Consider the following 24,742-nt stretch of genomic DNA (forward strand, 5'->3'; position numbering starts at 1 on the left):
TTATTTTTTTCCATTTTAGTTTCTTACAACTATAATAATAATAATAATAATAATAATAATAATAATAATAATAATAATAATAATAATAATAATAATAATAATAATAATAATAATAATAATAAAATTTCACTAAATTTACGTTAAAATGACAAATATAGTTTGGATTATGTGAGTTAAACTTTAACTATCTTTTCTCAAAATACTGTTTTTCCTATTGGAATTTAGAATATTAAATCCCTGTGGAATTTTTAGATTGTTGGGCCAATTTTGTATTAAAATGGCTACAAGTTTATCCTCACAAAATGAATTGAAAAAGTCAACTTAGAATTTTTCCAACAAGAGGTTCCTTTTTCCTTTCTGCATCACATTTTGCTATATAATTTATACATTACGAATCTGTAAAAAAATTTTCCAGCCACAATAGTAATATACGTTACAAGAGCGGTATGTTGACGTTTCATGTTAGAGGAAAAGATTGAAAAAGCGAAACGTAGATGAGCGTTTTTAATTTCCGGGAACATGAAAACAAACATACCGCTCGTGTATCGTACATTATTTTGTGCGAAGATCGTTTATTACATACCTGAAAGACGAATTTCTAATTAGTTGCAATGAAATCTCAATCTTGGTTTCTGTTCAACATTGTTGCTATAAAATGTTTTCTGTGTTTACTATACTCCAGCAGGCCGTGATATACGTCTGCTTTTTTCCCCCAGTCTATAAATGCGAACTTAAAACAAACGGTAAGGTTATGTAATGACTTATTTTTCATTTTAATATTTTAACAATATTATTTATATAACATATTGCAGTAATAACATCGGCATCTGGAATCTTGTTGATTTTTTCACGGCTTCCTTAATGTTACTTGTATCAGGAATGCAATAAGTTTCGTGGAGTAGTAGGCCTAGAATTTACTTAATTTTTGCAAATATTTAAAAACAATAATTAACAGTGCAATTTAGGTGAAATTGCAGTGGTAAGTTTCCAATTTATAATTATTACTATGTTAAACGTCTCTAAAAAATAATATGTTAAAAGCCTAAAGCAGTAAAATGAATGTCGCGCTTAAGCGGTAAGAAGAGGGAAATTGTTATGTGTGTTACGTTGGGAATACTGAATGTGGTATTTCACACTTACCGCGTATTGGTTCTGTGCGGAACGCACAAAAGAGATTTTCTTCTATTATTGAAAAACAATTTTTCCCGAAGCGCACCTGCCACGTTATGACGTTAACTCAAACAGGTAGAAGAAGTTACGATACTATCCAGGAGATGGAAGAACCAAATAGTGATGACATGCTGTATTCCAAAACCGCCTACTATTCCGTATCCCCTTCTTTAGTCTAATAGTAATAATAATAATAATAATAATAATAATAATAATAATAATAATAATAATAATAATAATAATGCACTGACAAAATATAGCGGTATAAGGCTAATAGAAGATGTTTTGTTTTTTTGCAGGTAAGCGACCCCTCCATGTGCCCAGCTCTGTCGACGTTGACTGTAAGGTAACTTTTTTAAAGTATTGACTGGGTACGGCCCTGTGGAAAATCTGTTTATAGGTGAATGTCTTTCAATGAGTACAATAAAAATAGTAATTAAAAAAAGTATTTCGAAATACTCTATCATCGCGGGATATTTAATTCTTCCTTTCCGATGGAAGAAACTACGAAACGTATGAGATAAGTGTTGACGTGTCAATGGCGTATATTGGTTAAAGGGTTTGGGCTACCACTGACCCTATTATTACACAAAATATATTTTAAAATCCCTATAATAAAATTCCTTACATATTTATGTGAATTCCAGACGTCTTGATTGGGACGAAAATACGTTGATGACTTCGTCCTTGAAATTACAGTTGGGCCACTTGCAAAGTTTCTGTAGAAATGACTTTTCAATGGATATTAGTGCCAAGCCGGATAAACGTTCTTGTGTATGAGTTGATCTACAGTAGGATTTTATTCTCTTCAACGCAGAAAATGTTCTTTCTACCGTTGCTGACGTAGCTGGTATTGTCACAATTAATGTTGCCAATTTAAGGACTTCAGGAATAACTTGGTTCAGCTGGTTTTCATATAAAAAAAATTTATGTTTTATTTAACGACGCTCGCAACTGCAGAGGTTATATCAGCGTCGCCGGATGTGCCGGAATTTTGTCCCGCAGGAGTTCTTTTACATGCCAGTAAATCTACTGGCATGAGCCTGTCGCATTTAAGCACACTTAAATGCCATCGACCTGGCCCGGGATCGAACCCGCAACCTTGGGCATAGAAGGCCAGCGCTATACCAACTTGCCAACCAGGTCGACGTTTTCATATATGACAGATAATATTTCATGGATAGGTTTGTTCGAAAATTCAAAGACTTCTGCTGAATATATTACACTTAATTCATTTTTCAAACGTACTTGATCAAAGTGACTGTTATAGGACTGAAATAATTTGTTTAGTGCCTCATTCGGGAAGTTTTCTCTATAAGCAGAAAATTTTTGAGAATCTAGACGATGTGTGAACTGAAGCTTTCCATAATCAGAAAATCTGTCAGTAATTTCCATGTGCATACGATCTAGTATGCTGTAGTACAGCTGCCTGTATTTCAATTCATCATCTCCTTTTCTTCGCTTTAATGGTGGTTCCATTGTATTGTCTGAAGAATTTTCATTTTCCATATTACTCCATATGGACGGAAACCCACTACGTCTGAACTCGGATATAGTTTTTTTTTTAACTTTGATACCTCTTGCAAGTAGTATGCTATGTCTAGACTTTTTGTCTGAAGAATATTGTAGAGCACATCTGTATGTGCGAACACTCTAGCATAGACTTCAAGAAGAAATATATTCTGAAAATGTGTGAAAAAATACAAATATCCTTGAGCCTGCACATTTACAGCATCATCCCAGTTTTCTTCAGAGTCATTACAAATTATATTTTTAAAGAAAGCAGTCCGTTTTTCTCTGTATTCCTTTACTGTATTTACAAGCCGAGATGTAAAATTCAATCTAGTTGGTGCTACTTTTGGGAGTTTTTTGTTCATAAATTCCTTGAGTTTTCTGATATTTTAGGAGATGATGAGAAAAATGCAGCTAAACCCGACAGTGTTTTGAAAAAAATGCGGCATTCTGGAATGGATGAAGTAGTTTGTTGCAAAACTAAATTGAGAACATGGCTGTAACAATGGACAAATAGTGCTTGAGGATACTTTCCTTGAACTTTTGTTTTTAAGCCATTAATATTTCCCGCCATAACTGAAGCACCATCGTATGTCTGTGCAATTAACTTATTGCCGACATTGTATTCTGCTGTAACACCTTCCACATGCTGAAACAAAGCAGCAGCAGTTTTGTCCGAACTGACATTTGTGAATCCTATAAACCGTTCTTGAACATTGGCAGTACTATCGACGTATCTTAAAACAGTGGACAATTGACTCTGATTAGAGCAGTAACTTGTTTCATCAACAACAATGGCCACAAAAGGTTTTATGTTCTTTATCATAACCTCACTTATAGTAAATATTAAGTCATTCTGAATTGCGAGAGAAGTACCACGAAATACTGTTGAACTCTCAAGATGATTGGCCAGTAAATGGTCAAATTCACTTAAGGAACTTAAATATTCAATATAATTTCCTATATTGTCTGATTCCACACTCTCGTTAAGACCCCGAAAAGCCAATTCTTGTTTTCCTAGAAAGCAGACTGCGTTAATAAGATGCAGTAAAATCTCCCGATTTTTTTTTTCACAAGAGCATTGTGTTGGTTGATGTGTAGAGCTTTTTGCTTATCTAGCTGTAAATCAATTCTTGTCTTCCCAAAGTTTGCAAAGTTCATGCTACTACAAATATGAGCTTTTGATTTGTCGTATTCTAGGACTGCCGTTCGAAAGGAGTTCATATTAGAAAACCCCTCTTTTGACCACACATTAGTTTCGCGGCTAAATAACAAACATGGCCAGCAAAATAGTTTAGACAGTTTAGAAGTACCACACAACCAATTCCACTTACCATATGATGTTGAAGTGAAATGGCGTGTGTACTCTCGCTGTTTTTCTTTTACGTCCATAGACAAATTTAACCCCGGAGTTGGTCTTTCCATTTTCACAATTTCAACTTTCTCGTTGTTACGTACGACGGTTAAAAGGCACTTTTAATAAACCTTCTATTACACAGTCATTTTCAACACAAACCTCTCCAGAAACTTGTTCTGCCATATTTTTCACAATATCACTTAATTGGGAAATTAAAAACTTAATAATTCACAATTAATATAACTCTTAGACACTCGAACAAATCACAGATTTAAAATAATGCACTGCAAGAACACAATCACATTCAATTGCTGGCGTACTAAGCGTATTGCTGCTTCGCGTCTGCGAAGAAACCGATCACGAGAGCGGCAACTCGCCCCGCCTACACTGCACGATGGAAACAGAAGGGATCGGGGGGACGGGCAGTTGACAGCGTGAGCGAAACGGTCACAGGCTACCTCACGTAGCAAGCGGTTTCTCCAGCGATGCCGCCTTGACAACTTGTTTCTTTTCGAGAGCAGAGGGCGCATATAAATCTAACAATTACTTTAATTTTAATTACTATGGTAAAACTAATAATACAAAATTATTACATTATGTTATATTATAAACTTTTTCTTTTGTAATTTCCTTGGGCTACCGCCGGTAGCCCCGGTAGTCCGCAAAATACGCCCCTGTGACGTATCACTTAACTTCCGTAACACGTAATATACAGAGAAACAGCGTCTAAGCTTATTATATTCTTATTATACAGAGTGTTTCAAAAATACGGGGCATTATTTCAGGTATGTATTTCCCACATGTAGACAATCAAAATAGTTCATTACAACATGTGTCCGGAAATGCTTTATTTCCGAGTTATGGCCTTCACAACATTGAAATTCACCGGAAGGTTTTTCTTTCCGCAGGTCGTTGCCGTGAAAGGAGACATTAAGAGGGCACTCTGATAGTTCATTCCGAGGCGAAGGTTACATTCAGTGTTGTGTAGGCGTTAGACTGTGCGACATGTATTCAAATCAAGAGCTGGCAGAGATACACTTCATGTACGGTAAGGCGGACAGCAATGCTGCGCTGGCTCGCCGTTTGTACCAGGAGAGGTACCCATAGCGACAATGTCCAGATCGGAAGACATTTGTACGTCTCCATTACCGTCTGTGCGAGTGTGGGAAATTTAATTCTCCTGGTTTGGGAAGGGGACGACCAAGATTTACAACTCCAGAAGTACAGGAGGAGATTCTGGAGGCTGTGAACATGACTCCTTCTACAAGCACACGAAGAGTAGTGTTGCAAGTCAATGTTCCTCATACGACTGTTTGGAGACTGTTGAAAGAGTATCAATTGTATCTTATCATTTGCAACGTGTACGGGCCCTGTCACCAGCAGATTACCCTGCACGACTTAGGTTCTGTCAGTGGTTCTTGCAGCAGTGTGGTGTAAATCCGAATTTTCCTGCCTTAGTATTATTTACAGATGAAGCACAGTTCACACGAGATGGCATAACAAATTTCCACAATCAGCATGTATGGGCGTATGAAAACCCACGTGCAACTGTTCCATCTCATCACCAGGTGCGGTTCTCCCTGAACATGTGGGCCGGTATCATTGGTGATCGATTAGTTGGACCCCCATGTACTTGTAAACAGACTTACGGGGCAGGCGTACACAAACTTCCTGGAAAATACCATACCTCATGTTTTAGAAGACACTCCACTGATCAATCGTCAACACATTCACTTCTTGCATGATGGCGCTCCTGCACACTTCAGTCGTACGGCTCGCCTGTACTTGGATCGAAGGTTTTCTGATCGATGGATAGGTAGAGGTGGCCCAATTGCTTGGCCTCCACGCTCACCTGATCTGAACCCTCTCGATTTCTACTTGTGGGGCCATTTAAAATCATTGGTTTATTCGTCTCCGGTGCCAGATTTGGAATCCCTTCCGAATCGAATTGTGGCATGTTCTGAGGACATACGCAATACTCCTGGAGTTTGGGATCGTGTTCGCAGGTCAATGAGACATCGATGTGAGGTCTGTATTCGAGCAGGAGGTGGACATTTTGAACATCTTCTGTAATGACAACAACCTGCGGAAAGAAAAACGTTCCGGTGAATTTCAATGTTGTGAAGGCCATAACTCGGAAATGAAGCATTTCCGGACACATGTTGTAATGAACTATTTTGATTGTCTACATGTGGGAAATACATACCTGAAATTATGCCCCGTATTTTTGAAACACCCTGTAAAGTGACAGTGAAAAGATTTGAACAGTGAAAAGTTTATAGTGTAAGTGATATGTGTCATAGTGCCAGTGCAGCGTGTGAGATGAGAGTGAAGTGAATGTAGTAAGAGAGTACCAGTGCCAAAATAATATACATGTGAGAAGAATGGAGCGTGTAAAATGGACAAACAGAATAAGGAATGAAGCTGTGTTGGAAAGAGTGAGTGAAGAAAGAATAATGCTGAAATTATCAGGAAGATAAATAAGAGAAATTGGTTGGGTCACTGGCTGAGAAGAAACTGCCTACTGAGGGATGCACTGGAGGGAATGGTGAACGGGAGAAAAGTTCGGAAAAGAAGAAAATACCAAGTGATAAACGACATTAAGATAATATGGATCATATGCAGCGACTAAGAGGAAGGCAGGGTGTAAGAAAGATTGGAGATAGCTGGGGTTGCAGAAAAATATGAAAGAATGAATGAATGAATGAATAATGAAAGAATGAATGAATGAATGAATGAATGAATAATGAAAGAATGAATGAATGAATGTAGTATAATATAATATGTATATATGTATATAAGTTGTAATGGAAAATTAGGTTTACTGTAATTAGGTTACTTTAAAATATTATTATTATTGATTAAAATTATTACGTACTTACAAATGGCTTCTAAGGAACAGGCAGGTTCATTGCCACCCTCACATAAGTCCGCCATCGGTCCCTATCTTGTGCAAGATTAATCCACTCTCTATCATCATATCCCACCTCCCTCAAATCCATTTTAATATTATCCTCCTATCTACGTCTCGGCCTCCTCAAAGGTCTATTTCCCTCCGGTCTCCCAACTAACACTCTATATACATTTCTGGATTCGTCCATACGTGCTACATATCCTGCCCATCACAAACGTTAGATTTAATGTTCCTAATTATGTCAGGTGAAGAATACAATGCGTGCAGTTCTGCGTTGTGTAACTTTCTCCATTCTCCTGTAACTTCATCCCTATTAGCCCCAAAATATTTTCCTAAGAGACCCTTAATCTTTGTTCCTCTCTCAAAGTGAGAGTCTAAGTTTCATAATCATACAGAACAACCGATAATATATTTGTTTTATAAATTCTATCATATTTTTTGACAGGACACTAAGTGACAAAAGCTTCTCAACCGAATAATAACAGGCATTTCCCATATTTATTCTACGTTTAATTTCCTCCCGAGTGTCATTTATATTTGTTACTGTTGCTCCGAGATATTTGAATTGTTCCACCTCTTCGAAGGATGATTCTCCAATTTTTATATTTCAATTTCGTACAATATTCTGGTCACGAGACATAATCATATACTTTTTCTTTTCGGGATTTACTTCAAAACCTATCGCTTTACTTTTAATTCTATTATTATTATTATTTATTATTATTATTATTATTATTATTATTATTATTATTATTATTATTATTATTATTGTGGGTCTCTATCACCACGGCATGGCGTGTCCTCAGGTTGCGGATAGAGGAGACGGCCTCCAGATATGGAGGGTAGCTGCGAATATATTGAATAAGCAGTCGTGGACAGCCGATAAGGGGTGGCCCTCCAGCTTGGGGGTTGGGCGAAGGGCTAACAACCCATCACCGTAAAAAAACAGCTTGTTACGTATCCCTATAATAAGCCTCGGAATAGGACTCAGTTGAGAAAGAATTAGATGTTAATAGCGTGTGGGAAAATATCAGAGATAGTATCAAAATTGCAGCTGAGCAGAGCATAGGTTATTATGAAACTAAGAAAAAGAAACCGTGGTTTGATGAAGAATGTTGCATGGTAGTAGAAAGAAGGAAACAGGCAAAATTGAAATTCTTACAGGATCCAGTTGAGGAGAAGAGAGATAATTATTTCAATGAAAGACGGGAAGCAAGTCCTACACTTAAGAATAAAAATAGAGGTTACTTGAAGGAAAAACTGAATGAGGTAGAAACAAATAGTAAGAATAAAAACATTCGAGATTTATATAAGGGTGTAAAGGAATTTAAGAACGGATATCAGCCAAGGGTAAACGTGATAAAGGATGAGAATGGTGACTTGCTTGCAGACTCTCGATCAATCCTAAACAGATGGAAAAACTATTTTGCGCAACTACTAAATGTACATAGGCCAAATAGAAATGATCGGGACGAAATTGAAATACAAACTGCTGAGCCATTTATACCCGAACCCACGCTTTCAGAAGTCGAAATTGCGACAGAAAATCTGAAAAAGTACAAGTCTCCAGGTATCGATCAAATTCCAGCAGAAATAATACAAGAGGGTGGGAGTGCATTATATAGCGAAATTTATAAACTTGTACTTGTTATTTGGGAAAAGGAAATTGTACCAGAACAATGGAAGGAGTCCATAATTGTACCTATTTTAAAAAGGGGGACAAAACCAACTGTGGTAACTTTCGAGGAATATCACTTTTGTTGACGTCGTGCAAAATGTTGTCCTTTATTCTTTTGAGAAGATTAACTCCGTACGTAGATGAAATTATTGGGGATCATCAGTGCGGTTTTCGGCGTAATAGATCAACTATTGATCACATTTTTTGTATTCGACAGATAATGGAGAAAAAATGGGAGCATAAGGGTACAGTACATCAGTTATTCATAGATTTCAAAAAGGCTTATGACTCGGTTAAGAGGGAAGTATTATATGATATTTTTATTGAATTTGGTATTCCCAAGAAACTAGTTCGATTAATTAAAATGTGTCTCAGTGAAACATACAGCAGAGTCCGTATAGGTCAGTTTCTATCTGATGCTTTTCCAATTCACTGCGGGCTAAAGCAGGGAGATGCACTATCACCTTTACTTTTTAACTTCGCTCTAGAATATGCCATTAGGAAAGTTCAGGATAACAGGCAGGGTTTTGAATTGAACGGGTTACATCAGCTTCTTGTCTATGCGGATGACGTGAATATGTTAGGAGAAAATACACAAACGATTAGGGAAAACACGGAAATTTTACTTGAAGGAAGTAGAGCGATCGGTTTGGAAGTAAATCTCGAAAAGACAAAGTATATGATTATGTCTCGTGACCAGAATATAGTACGAAATGGAAATATAAAAATTGGAGATTTATCCTTCGAAGAGGTGGAAAAATTCAAATATCTTGGAGCAACAGTAACAAATATAAATGACACTCGGGAGGAAATTAAACGCAGAATAAATATGGGAAATGCGTGTTAATGTTCGGTTGAGAAGCTCTTATCATCCAGTCTGCTGTCCAAAAATCTGAAAGTTAGAATTTATAAAACAGTTATATTACCGGTTCTTCTGTATGGTTGTGAAACTTGGACTCTCACTCTGAGAGAGGAACATAGGTTCAGGGTGTTTGAGAATAAGGTGCTAAGGAAAATATTTGGGGCTAAGAGGGATGAAGTTACAGGAGAATGGAGAAAGTTGCACAACACAGAACTGCACGCATTGTATTCTTCACCTGACATAATTAGGAACATTAAATCCAGACTTTTGAGATGGGCAGGGCATGTAGCACGTATGGGCGAATCCAGAAATGCATATAGAGTGTTAGTTGGGAGACCGGAGGGAAAATGAACCTTTAGGGAGGCCGAGACATAGATGGGAGGATAATATTAAAATGGATTTGAGGGAGGTGGGGTATGATGATAGAGACTGGATTAATCTTGCACAGGATAGGGACCACTGGCGGGTTTATGTGAGGGCGGCAATGAACCTTCGGGTTCCTTAAAAGCCATTTGTAAGTAAGTAAGTAAGTAAGTAAGTATTATTATCATCATCATCATCATTATTAGTTGTAGTGGTGGTGGTAGTAGTGGTAGTAGTAAGTAACAGCAGTTGCAGCAGCTGTGATTTATTGTGTGTAGTTATGTGATCAGAATCACTGTGTGTTAGTCCATTTGCAGTTTGAATAAACACATACAAATAAACAGTACATTGATTACGAAGTTACAGCCGTTCACCCCTCATTATAACTGACGCCTACGTTAATATTAAAAGATAGTGATTTGATCACACCATGACGTTTTGTTGATAACGACATGGGAACAGGTACAGACAATACAGACGTGTAGAAATTATAATATTGCATCTATTTTGTGATTAATTTCCTCAACTGACGCACGTGGGATGCAAATAAGCTTTTTTTTAATATTAGAGACGTCCTTTCGTTGTCTGCATAAATTCAGCTTTTAGGGAAAATATAATAACTTCCTTGGATATAAATAACTTTCAGTATCTCTGTAAGAATGGAGAGAAATATTTCAAGCTGACAGTAAATATTGAATTGATATTTGCAGATTATCATATTTTACAATTTAATAATTAATTCTGCTTCTAGTACATTAAATAGCGTACCGTATTTCTTCAAGTTTACCCATTGATATATACATTGTATAGCTCAATTGAAGAATATAATTGTTTAGGTTTGTAAACTGGGTCATCTGTTTGCTGCATGCTGTATATTTTTTGTAGAGCCACCCACGTAGCTCAGTCGGCAGACTCGCTAGCCTGCTGATCCTGAGCTGCGCTAGGGTTTGGGTTAGATTCCCGTTCGGGCTGATTACCTGATTCGGTTTCTTCCGAGGCTTTCCCCAATCATAAGGCAAATATCAGACAATCAGAATTCTAGACTCATTTCACAGTGGCGTAGCGTCAATGTAAGCTAAAAAGCTCAGCTCCCCCAGTTAATAATAACTTCATAATAAATCTGCAGTTTATGAACAAAATTGTTTATTAATTTTAATAGAATTTATATTTATGCGTTAAAAATATTGTGATGCGGCAGCTCAGGATGATTCGTGATGCAGCAGTAAACAAGAAGCCTGCACACACCAGCTTCCAAGCAAACTGGTTTCTTCTGTGTAACCCACCCCGCAGATTTTCCATCCCTTTCTAACTAAACTACCATGGTCGCAAGGCTCGCAAGAAGCTAGCTTTTACATTGAAAATAATTTATTTTCCGAGTTATCCCTTTCGTGAGTTGTGTTCAGTTGAAGTGTTAGTGTGCATTGTGGCTGATATAATAAATAATGAGTGAAATAACAGTTCCTGACACCAATTTACTTGAATTTTTAGGACAGTTCTATTATCAAGACTAAAGACGTTGTAGTTATATATCTAGACGCACAATTGGCGCTGGTGTCGTGCACAAATTTGAAACCTCTCGCGCAGGTTCGCGCGACGCCATGTTTTGGGAGCACGAATGATTGTTTCTATAAAGCATTCGGAGTTTAGAAAATACCATTGAGCATATAGGAGTTTTGTTAGTGGATCTCCTCCTTCACTGTAATATAACTAAACTTATTTACGTAATTTCTAACGTATAATATAAAATAACAGACGTAAATCTAAATATTGTAACTAAGCATTGTTTTAAATATAAACGCCTTATATTGCTCATAAATAGACTTATTAGTTTATTTCTATTTCCTATGACCGAATACATGGAATATTTTTAATTATGGTTTTTTATATACGTTAGAAAATACGTAAATAATTTATTTAAATTATATTACAAAGAGAGGGATGTCCGCTAAAAATGTCTATATATCCAATGGTATTTTCCAAACACCTAATGTACTGTAATAATAATCCTCAGTGTTTTGAGAATCAGAGGCGATATGATTCTTCTACTGCAGATATTGATTGCAATTCCCTCATTCTTACATCATTCTCAACGACACAATATTGTCAAAATGGATTGTATTCATTGCTGGCTTAGTTGTTAAGTCATTAAGAAAAATATGATGTAATAAATCTAAAGACTCAATTTATGGTACGTAGTCTACCAGCAGTAAACAAAATCTCTTTTATTTTTTTAACGAAAGAATAATAGGAGTCTTGTCATACCATCATCTGAGATTATAGAAATATGCCGCTTAAGTGAAAGAGCGATTATACAGATGTTGACAGTTCAATGGCATATTACCACCCATCCTTACATCGTGTGAAAACAATGTGCTCTAGAAGTAGAACACTTGTACAATCTTTCTACACTTATAGGAACATATTTTAGAAAATGGATCTCAGATTCCTCCCGAGAATCATATTTTAAACTTGTTAAACTGACCATAAAAATACATAAAGAGCTACTGACGTAGCTCAGTGGGCTAAGGACTGTCGATCAGGAGTCGCGCTCGGTCGCGGGTTCGATTCCCGCTGATTTCCTGGTTGGGTTTTTTCTTATATCCCCAACCGTAAGGTGAACGTCAGGTAACCTATGGCGGATCCTTGCCCTCGTCTCGCCAAATATCATGTCGCTATTATTAATACCATCGATGCTAAATACTCTAGTAGTTGATACAGCGTCATTAAATAACCAAATAAAAGAAAATACTACATAAAGTGCAGATGTTAGCACACAGCTGAAGGTTACCAGTAGGCCTACAACACGACTTAATAATAATAATAATAATAATAATAATAATAATAATAATAATAATAATAATAATAATAACAATAATAATAGTAATAATAATAATAATAATAATAAATCAATAGGCAAGATGTTCTGTACACTAGGCCTGAGTTCTATTATATGACTAATTGACTAATTCATGCATGTGACGTTTATTTTATACTACAGCTGTGATGATAAGCTATTGCACTGTAGGCATACTTATGTTTCTAACTAAAACATTAGGTACGTGTTTCTATTTTACAGGTGTAGGCCTATATTATGTGATATGGAAGCGAACAAGTAATAATTGTTCATTTCTCGTCCACATCAAAGCAAACGTGTTTACAATGTAGGCCTAATGTAACGCCTCACAAAGGCAGTGTTTTGTTAATAATAGTTAATACTAATAATTTTCTTTCCATCTGAACTATTACTACTATATGCATTTGTATTTCTGTTCGCTCTATATGTTGTCAAATAACTATACAACATCTTTAGTTTCGGTATCAAATTGTTACAGTTTTCTTTCGTTTCATGTCAAACTAACAGTAACTAAACTTGATTATGTCTTTAACGTGGTCGCTTTAAATGTTAATAAGATTTTTGTTCATTTATCCATTCAGATTGATTTATAAGAGATATTAAACATTCAGCATTGTATAGCGCAGCCGTCTGCTAGCCGGTGCTTCTCCCAAAGCATGGCGGCGGACGCAAGCTTCAATTTGTCCCTACTCTAAACTTCTGCGCAGCCTCGGCTGAAGGGGCTCGATCAAGACTGACTTACGAACAAAAGTGTGATTTAGAAAACAAATGACCGACTCCCTTGCTGTCATTGAAGGACACAACCAAAACACAGACGCATACTTACGTAATGATACTAATACTGTATCTATTGACCGTTAATAGGCCTATTGTGATTTTCTAAGTATGACAGGGAGTGAGCTAATGTTACACTATACGTGTCTATTCGTTAGAGCAGTGGTTCCCAACCGTAATCGGCTAAGGGTGCCGTGAGATATTGAAATAAACAAAAAAAAAAATACTGTCTACTTAAGCCTGAAGTCTTGCAAGGTCTTGAAATAAAATAAATCAAATTAATTATTCTCATACACTACAGATCGATCATTTCGATGCTTCAATTATACTTGTATCCGGCTCCGGGAGATGGCATTACAGCCAATCCCTGCCGAACATTCCCGATTCATTATACTAGTATAGACTACTCGCTTCCTCACGAACATTCCCGAGACTTCGAGAGAACAATATATAAAACTGATGTATTTTTACTAAGTTATTGTAGTAAAGTTTACCGTATTATATTATGATTAGACTTCTTTGAATTGCCACACGCAGCATGTAATCCGGTTGTCGATGTACGGCAGTATAGAGGAGGTGAGCTACCGCCCGGTCTCGTAGTGTAAGCAGTTCATGTTAAGAGTTGTGACCGGTCCAAATAGATAGAGCAGCTACAGCTAATGTATAACTATGTAAGCACTTGTTTTTGCATTACTGTGGTTGGAATAGTCAAAGCTTAACATGTGTTCAGTGTAGACAAGAATTCAATCAAACATGCTACAATGAGTGTGTTGCTGTTCCAAACAATTGCCCCTGGAATACCCTTACCCCCGCAGCCAGTCTTGACCACGTTGAGAAACGTGGTTGGATGCTGTTAATTATTATGCAGAATATTACGGCAAAATAATGGAGGTAATTGATGCATTGGATAGCACAGTCAGTTCCACTGTTGCAGCTGTAAAATCATTGCCTTCTGAACAGCTATTGGAAGATATTCTGTTCATTGATTCTAATTTTAAAATCGTGTCCAAAAGCATCACCCTGTTAGAATCGTCTAAACTACAACTCTCAGAAGCCCTTAATATAGCGGATAAAGTATCACAAAACGTTATCCAAAATAATAATTCATTAATTTCAGAAAAAGTGAAATGTAAGTTGAAAAATATTATTGCTAAAAATTCTGCCTATTCACAATTTCGTATTATAAATTATGTACCATCAGGTCACGATAAGACGTCTGAAGTTGATATACTAAAAAGTAGTGACTTTCCGTTCTTCAAATATGCACCTATTATATCGTGTGATGTCGAATGTACATTTTCCCAACTGTTTAAGTGACCATCGTAGGAGGTTCACTTTGCAATCGCTCAAAATGTACGTAACTCTTCACTGCAATGCACATATTCAAGGATGATGTGAGTATCTTACATTAAATTTTAAGAGTTAATATATCTCACTATAAAATGATTGTGTATTTACATGTTTAGACATTTCCTACTTCAATGATCATTCATTATATTTCTTGAATGCAGGATACAGGTTTTATTGTAACCGCAGTATACTGCTCAGTGTTTACATCAGAGGCATACTTCACCCGTTGCACGCTCCCTTCTCATACAGTATATAACGCGTGCATAGTTAACCTTACGATTCTTGTGGCAATTCCACGAAGTCTAGTTATGATGTATGTTACTTATTATATCATCTTTCAATAAATGAATACATTAAACTTCAATTTTTTTTTTTAATTCAAGAAAGGGTGCCCCCAGTTTTTAATGTTATTCTCAAGGGTGTCGCGAACTTAAAAAGGTTGGGAAACACTGTGTTAGAGATATGTGTAAACCGTGAATCATATTTTACTACGTACCATTTGAGGTCATGCCTTATTGGTGTTACTTACGAGGTTCCAACCAATCTTTATTTATATTATTTTATTGGGTTATTTTACGACGCTGTATCAACATCTAGGTTATTTAGCGTCTGAATGATATGAGGTTACCGGTGAAATGAGTCCGGGGTCCAACACCGTAAGTTACCCAGCATTTGCTCGTATTGGGTTGAGGGAAAACCCCGGAAAAAACCTCAACCAGGTAACTTGCCCCGACCGGGATTCGAACCCGGGCCACCTGGTTTCGCGGCCAGACGCGCTGACCGTTACTCCACAGGTGTGGACCCAACCAATCTTCGGACTGCTGACTTGATATTGACTATTACTTATTTTAACCCGTAAGTGGTGAGATATTTTTCCAGTCACGTAACTGGTGAGGTAGGGATTGCACTTACCGCAACTTAGAAACTTGTATCGTAGCACTCAGATAATCAAACTGAATTTTTAATTTATATAATCAAGTACTTTTATTTGTTTTATGCTCGACCATGCCGAAATGTAGTAACTATACACCTGGTAGCAGACCTTTAATGGACCTCATTAAAGTACACCTACTCATTAAAGGTCAGGTCTTTCAGCCAATGACGACTCAGGTTACAACTGTTCAGCCAATGACAGGTCAGCTTTGTTCCGTTATAAAACCGCAAGTATCGATTATTCTCGGATATGCAATCGAAAGAGAATTAGCGAAAAGTCACGGAGGCTGGAAATCCAACTGTCGCAGAATGTTATGTTCTGTTACTATAATAATTAGCGTTAATTGTAAATAATATTCAAATAAATTCAATTTGTCATCTCGTTTTTCAATGTCTAATTTATTTTTAATGTTATCTCTGTAGGTTCTTATAGCCTAGCAAGGTCATTGTGAACAGCTGTTCCTCGGAAAAAATCAATACTTTCGCGTCTGCGCACATCTCACAACATACGGGACATTGGCCAAGGTCAGATACAAAGAAAATTAATAATATCAAGTTAGAAATATGGTCGAGCATAAAAAGTCGTATGAAACTCGCCTATAATGGTAATTAAGAAGCTCGTATGAAAATTATGAAACTCGCTTGCGCTCGTTTCATAAATATCCATACTCGCTTCATAATTACCTTCATTATAGGCTCGTTGCATAATGCACTATTAACTAGGTTTTCTTCAAAATTAGGGCAGCATAATAAGCAATGAAAAAGAAAAAAAATATCTCCGCACATCCATCTGGCGCAGGCTTCTTTTCTTAAAATGGCTGGGGTACTCACAGCCACCACGTCACCAATTACGGGTTAAGACTATATTTTTGTAATAAGTTTTCTCATATGTACATGAAAAACAACTTGCGTTAGCTTTCCCTGCTCAAAATTTCATGCTACGCCACTGTCATTTCATCTCGCCAAAAAATTGTAATCTTGTGAAATCTTGACTTGTTCCACATCTTAAAGCTCCAATGCTAAAGTAAGATATATATGGAATACAATAAATGAAATGAAATGAAAAATATGCAGATCCGACCGATGTAGATGAAGCCTGTAGCATGGTTTCCTCTCTGAGAGGGAAGTAAGGCTGGGACGTCCGTGCAGAAGATTTCCGACACGTAAAAGAAATCTGTACCTGTTGGAGTGCTTTTGACATATACATTGAATTTGGACAATGAATAGCCTCTGCAATAGAGAAGTGTCGCTGTAATAAATAAAGTACTGATATTGGTACTACTGTCGCTACTACCTCCGCCACTACCACTATTACAGTTGAACCATATTCTGTCAGTGGGTAAAATCAGGTATTTCTAAAATACTCTTGTTCTTATAGGAACATGGAGCTTTGATTGCTACTTACAAATATATCATCACTCACCACATAGATAACATAACGCAAATAAAAGGTAAACTTGCATATTACATTAATTTCCAGATAGATATTTGATAGCCGTCCCAACCAGGGTTTAATAATCGGCCTCCTAATAGGCCTAATTTCTAAAAGAATATGTATATTTAATTCAATTTTTCTTTCATAGAAACTCTAGTTAGGTAGGCTATCATTGAAAAATTTATTGGAAATGCAAGAAACAATTTAGGCTACAACACAAATTACATTTTGTAAAGAATATAAATGATGATTAATTATGAAAATTGATGACTTCGGTGCAGTGGAGTATATCATCTCCAGAATGCTGTCAGGAACTTTTCATTTTCGGAAGACTTCTAAGGACTCCTGTGGGATTGTGCCCCTAGCCATAATCATAATTCCTATAACGTCCCATGTCATGATGTTATATTTGGTCCCCAAATCACTGCAGCACGGCAGATACATTGCACGTGTTTCTTTGCAGACTTCTCTAGGTTGTTCCTCGCTGTTCTCAAAACGGACTGTGGGATCGAGAATGAGTCCACAATTTTTTTTTCGGTCTCTAACAATGATATCTGCTCTTCTTTTTGATCCGTCAGCAGAAAGGCACCCAATTTCCTCGTACACCTCATACTTATCATCAGCCATGTGAAGTTCATTGGTAATCATTGGCAGAATTTTATTATGACGGTCAATTCTCAGTAATTTTCCCTTCCTGCAAACACCCAGTACATGGGCTAAGGTTTCTTGCTCATCGCATCTTCTGCAGTGGGTAGTACCAAGGCTTCTGGCTGGAAGGATTCTGACTGAATTTTCACAGTTTCATTTTTAGCTTATTACACTCAAAAATAAAATTCGTGTACTAGATTTAGAATAAATGGTCATTGAGATTTTAATATAAAGACTAGCCAGAATTATATTTTACGTGAATCAGCCCCAATTTAACTGACTTCAGATACTGTACGTGAACAGATTCCATCCACTACAGCTTTACATAGGAAATATAGAACTTTGAGAGATCAGAGTGCTAAGTTGTATCTCCTTGCAAATCTCGAAATTGAATTTCTGCATCCTGGTGATACTTTCCCTTAATATTTCGTATAATAAGAAGTTGAAGAGGCACAGGTTGTATCATCTACTGTTAGTATGCTAGTCAAAGTCAAATGAAAGATCCCGTGCAACACTGCCCTAATCCGTCATTTTGCATTATGAAGAAAACAGCATTTGAAACTTCAAAGATGCCTGTAAATTTTGTTTTTAGATCAATATGGATTATTTTAATTAAATGTTCAGGGCCACTCTAGCGGATGACATATGCATGATTTATTTGCAGTAGCATCAAAATAAACGTGTTAAAATAAAAATTGTATTAGTGAATGTGCAAACCTATGGGATAAGGCCGTGTTATTACAAAGTTTTTATAACGATATTTTCAAATAAATAAGATTTGATATTTGGTTGAAGATGCTTTTAATTTGAAAGACGCTCGTAACTGCAGAGCTTACATCAGCATTCCTTCTAGTTTTGTACAGTCGTAGGTGAATATAGAAATTGTACCAAAATCAATTATGTAATTATCCGTTAAATATTTCAATGTACTTACTTATCTGTTCTTCATTACTCACTCCAAACGTCTTAAAAATGATAAAATACGAACATGTCACTTGGGTTGTATAGCATCCGGTCCCCCAGCTTCAAGCTATAACTCTCTCTGTGGGTCGCGTGAATGTGGGTTATATTTAATACAATATATTACTAGCTATAATTAAATCTATTATAAGTCGATTAGTGCCCCAGAATTAATGCTTATTTTGAAAATAATTCTGTTATTATTTTTAATGTTACAAAAATGTTAGAAGTGGTCAGCGTATTCTGTATCAATTTTTCCGAGTGCTGTCTGGACTTCCCCTACCAATTAAACTACTCCGCTACTTCAGCTACGTTCATTATTAATGGCAGTTTACAAAGCGCACTTACAGTAGCATAAGTACTACAAAAATATTATTGATACACGGTTAGTATTCAGATTTAGTTCAATAGTGCTTGTAACTATTTAACATCAAGTACAAAATGCACAAGAATAGCATATCAGGTTTGTTTCCGATCATGTGCGTCAGGAGTCACACGACAGCTGAACTGTAGTGAGAGGTGACAGAACAGTAGTAAGTGATTTCATAGTCAGAGTGCACGGTGTGTCATAGAAGCAATGCCCAAGAAAATCCAGCTTTTTTGGGAAGGTTACATTACGACACGTTCCGATGCCAAGTACAGTTACGTGAAAATCAAAGGAGCCTGCAAAACATCTGGTTTCTTAATTTCCAGGAAAGACATCTTCTGTGTAGGCCTACTTAATAAGACTGGCACAGCTAGGATGGGATTAATTCCTTCTTTTTCTTCTTCTTCTTCTTCTTCTTCTTCTTCTTCTTCTTCTTCTTCTTCTTCTTCTTCTTCTTCTTCAGGCTCTACAACTCTCAGGTGAAAGTTTTGGCCTTCTCAACAACTTTCTTCCATTCCTTACGGCTCCCAACTATCTTTGTCCAGTTTTCCACCTTCATCAATTTCAAATCATTCGGGATATCACACTCCCATCTATTTTTTGGTCTACCCTGCTTTCTGTTAACTATTGGTTTCCATTTGTATATTTGTTTGACCAGTCTATTATTCTCCGTTCTATGTATTTATATGACCAAACCATCCTAATCTTAGTGATTTATATGATTTATTATGTTCCTATTATTTATCAACACATTCAGTTCACTGTTACATTTAATTCTCCATGCACCATCATTCATTTAATTGGACCAAAAATTTTTCTTAGTATTGCTCTTTCAAAAATTAGTAGTCTGTGTTTTATGCAGTTTTTAAGGACCCATGTCTCGCTGGCATTAGTTACTACAGGGCTTATTGTAGTACAGTATAGCTTAAATTTGGACTGTTTAGATATCAATTTACTTCTAAATAACTGCAGGTTGGCATGGTATACTTTGTTTCCCATTACAATTCTTTCCTTTATTTCTTCCTCAATGGTGTTGTTATTATTAACAGTTGGGGATTAATTCCAGAGGGGGAAAAAGCAAGCAAATTCACCCCTCCCCGCCACAAGCCTCGCCCCCCAAAATGATAAAAATTGATCCCAATCCTCTTTACCAGTCTTACTAAGTACAGAGAAGATCCCCTTCTTTCAAACAACGAAACTACGTTTTTGGCATGCTTCTATTATTTTCACTTGGGTTGGGGACAACTCGCCACAGAAAATTGGCCACGGAGGCAACTCGCCACACAATTGAAATTCGTATCAAAGACAATTAGCCACACATTAAAAGTCAAGGCAATACTCAAATTCGCAAGAATTTATAATATATTTCTGTGGTAACACAAGACAAATCCAGAAGCTGTAAACTAATTCGGAACTATGGCGGAAGAAATTCGCTTCACAAAATCAGAAAGAGGTTTTGACAAATTAATATATCTTGGCTACATGTACACGAGACTTAGAAGAAATAAGAATGGAGTTGTTTGGCGCTGTGACATGCGTGGCGGTGTAATGCAACAGTCACGTTATCAGAAGATGGAAGCAGTGTCGTCAAAGAACCGTCTGAACACAAGAATCATTCTGCAGACTGGGGAAGGATTAAGGCAAAGGAATGTGTAGAGAACATGAAGGCAAGGGCGGGGACTTCCCGTGAACCAACGACTGTCATTATTCAAATGAGTTACAGCGTATTGCAAGCTAAGCCAATGTGAATCTACCGAAGAAACCATCTATGAAAAAAAAACTGTGCGCTGTGCCAAGAAGCTGCACCTACCGCCTGAACCAAGGAATATTGACGAACTGAAAGTTACAGCTGACAAATACGCTAAGACCATACAAGGAGAAAGGTGATTGTTGTATTTTGAACCGGAGGACAACGTGAAAGTTATCATATTTGCCACTAATTCACACACATTTAATTAAATTGTCTATTTGAGGCGAATTGTCTATTTGTGGCGAATTGTATATCTGTGGCGAATTGTCCCTATTACCTATTTTCTGTGGCCAATGGTCCCAGTTACCAATTTTCTGTGGCGAATTGTCCGGAACCGTTTTCACTTAACTGTACTTGGCATTGGAAAGGGTCGTAAAGTGTCCCTCCCAAAAAGGCTCGATTTTCTTGGGTATTGCTCCTGTGAGACACCGTGCACTCTATGAATCACTCATCACTGGTCTGTCACCTCTCACTACAGTTCAGGTGTCGTGTGACTCCTGACATATATGACGTAATTCAAAATGAGTTTCCAGAGATCGGAAACAACTTTATGTGGGCTAGTTATCGTAACCTAATTAATTCGTTACTCAATCTCAACACGGACGCCGCCGGCAGTTCTTCAAATATTCAATTGGTATTCTAGTTCCTGGTCGATGTTTTATAACATTGGTTGCGTCAACATTGTTCACTGCATTAGTTATAACTCATAACCTCCTTCAGTGCCCCTGAATCTGGAATTCCTTTACATTGTCCCACAGAAAGAGATACTGGTTCTTCAAATCCAATCCAACGCACTGGAAGAAGAGTTCGGACATCAGTACTGCACTAAGGGCGCATCTCATTTTTTTTGACAACACTGGGTTCCAAATTCTAGGTTGCATTCAAAAAGTATTGATTATTCAATCTATCTTAAATGAGAAGCAATTAATTGCAATCAGTTTCGACCCTTGATGCGTGAAGTAAAAGTTCAATGCACGCAGCTACGTTCAATCTCTTATCGTACAGTCGATAAATAAAACTGGCTATAATTTAAGTCTTGTAGCTAAAACTTATTCCGCCCGCATTTCGAACACAAGGTTGCTCTCGTCATTACAGACTTCATTTTTATACAGCAAACTTGCGGCTTTTCCTACTTACTGACCACTTTCTCAGTCACAACAAAAAAACATTATTCTACACAAAAAAAGTACAATACATGCATTTCTTATATCTTCAGATGAGCGAAGATTATAACGTTGATTTCAGCTGCAGTGTAATATCAATTAGATGCTTGACACATTACGCATTTAACATACTACACTACATAATTAAATATTAGCATCGGCTTATGAACACTGTATTATTATAACGTGTGATAGTATTTTCATTTCCCTTGTTAAAAGTGTTAAACATCAGTAATTCAATTTAATTAAGAGTGACATACATTAATTTCGGATTATTGTTGTTATAATCGAAAATATGAAGCCATAACGAAAATCAATACGCCTATTCCAAACAAGGAGAGAGTATAGCGAGAAGCTGCATTAAGTCCATAGCAGCTTACGTATGAAGTGAGCTGTCATGGAACGGGTGTCATCAGCTGCCGTTGATTCTTTGAGGCCGGTTAGTACAGCCCAAATGACTACTAAAATATTCTGAAACCAAATTAAAGAAAATGATACAAAAAGATTAATTTAAAAAAGGAATACAAAAATATTAATTTAAAACAGTGGCGGCTTCTGAAGGGGGTTGCAGGTTTGTACACCCCCAGTAATGTTCCTAATCTCCCGGCTTTGTTACTATTAAATATATATATATATATATATATATATATATATATATATATATATATATATATTTTACAGTTTTCATTCATGACTATCTGCAGCTGACGTCTTGTTTTGTACATCTGCAGGAGCCTTCGAGCCTCTTGGTTTGCAAAGATATTGAAAACCTAGGGAAGGTAGTTTATAGAGATGTTCGGCTAGTGCGGGGACAGGGGGTTAGAGGCGTGGTCTACTGCTTTCTCATTGAGAACGGTTTGTCGCACTCCCTGGCATGGACACCAACGTCAGTGCAGAAGAAACTGAATTCACTGGGAAAGTATCTGTTTCGACAAGACATTTGTCCGAAGTAATAAGCATGAAAAATGTATTCTTTCGGCTTGTGCAACGAACAGTCGCATATTTCGCACACTACTTTCTGAATCTGCATGCACACAAACGGCACATTACATAAAGGAGCTTGTATTTTGCTTTAAAGTTGTAAGAGTTGTTCTGACAATAAGTGCTGCTATCTCCCGACAGCCTACGAAAGCTGCATTTGAATTTTATGAACGAAAACGTTGGACTTGGTACTTGGTAGCATCCTGATGACGATTCTGTGCTCAAATGTTTTTCATGAGGTTAAATCGTAATATAGAGAGCTCCATCCACGACCCCGTCCACTTTTGGACTTTCTGTATAAATAGGTATGCTTGTATTTAGCCATTTTACTTATTAATTGCATATAAATAAGCTTTATATGTATAGCCCTCAGGCATACACGGTTTTAAACTTTAAAGTAAAGTATGTTTAACTCCTCTCCGATATCCATTGTGCACCACCATATTTTCAAACCACCAGCCGCCACTGATTTAAAAAAGGATTTAGTCCCGCTGGAGAAAGTTATAGACCTGAAGCTTCGGACTTCAGAAGAAGTTAAAGTTGCTTCAAGGTCCTAATGATGACAGCGAAACTAGCAGCACCAGTCCTGTCACTCCTCTGGGAACTGGAGGACCTTGATGACAGATGGCCAGCGAGTTGTGTTTCTTGCTACGTCTTTATCCCATTTCAGCTCCTTCCTTGTTGTTGGGCTTCATTTCTGAGTGTATTGCAACAGGTGGTTCTAGATCTTGTTCTTCTTGTAACTTGATTCGTGTGGATTGCAGTCAACATTTTCTTTGATCATATTACCATCTCTTTTCCGTATTTGATTAGACTCTGGAGCTTCAGACTCTGAAAGATGTCAAAAGTCGCTTTGGGACGTCTTCACGAAGGTTAGTTATCCTGACTTAAAGATGATACTCAACGTCGGTAAGCTTATCAACACGCTGATTTAATCGCCAAGGATATTGGCTGCCCCGTTTTGAAGCAGGTTACTCAGCGTTATTGTCAAAGTTGATTTGCATGCAACTATTTATCCACACTGCGAATGGGTAAACACACAGTGGCAGTGGTAACATATTACTGTAATAATAGTAATAATAATAATAATAATAATAATAATAATAATAATAATAATAATAATAATAATAATAATAATATATAAAACATGATTTAAATCATTCTTTTAAGTAATAATTATTAGGTTTTCATGTAATTATTCTCTTATTTAGAAATTATAATTATAATTAAAGTAAAAATATAACTTCTCAATTTAAACGTAATTATTTGCATGTGAATTTGATAGTTACACATAATAATTTTATTACACATCAACTTAATTACATATCAAACTTTATGAATTACATGTCAACGTAATTATTTTTACATTTTAATTAATTACACAGCGTTTTCATTAATTGCAAATCAACTTAATTACACGTCTTAATAAATAACAAATCAGAGTAATTACACATTTTATAGAATTACAAATCAACTTAATTACACATCTTAATAAATAACAAATCAGAGTAATTATACATCTTGTTGAATTACAAATCAACTTAATTACACATCTTAATAAATAACAAATCTGAGTAATTACACATCTTATTGAATTAAAAATCAACTTAATTACACATCTTAATAAATAACAAATCAGAGTAATTACACATTTTATTGAATTACAAATCA

Source organism: Periplaneta americana, chromosome 5 (assembly GCF_040183065.1).
Source record: "Periplaneta americana isolate PAMFEO1 chromosome 5, P.americana_PAMFEO1_priV1, whole genome shotgun sequence".
NCBI lineage: Eukaryota > Metazoa > Arthropoda > Insecta > Blattodea > Blattidae > Periplaneta > Periplaneta americana.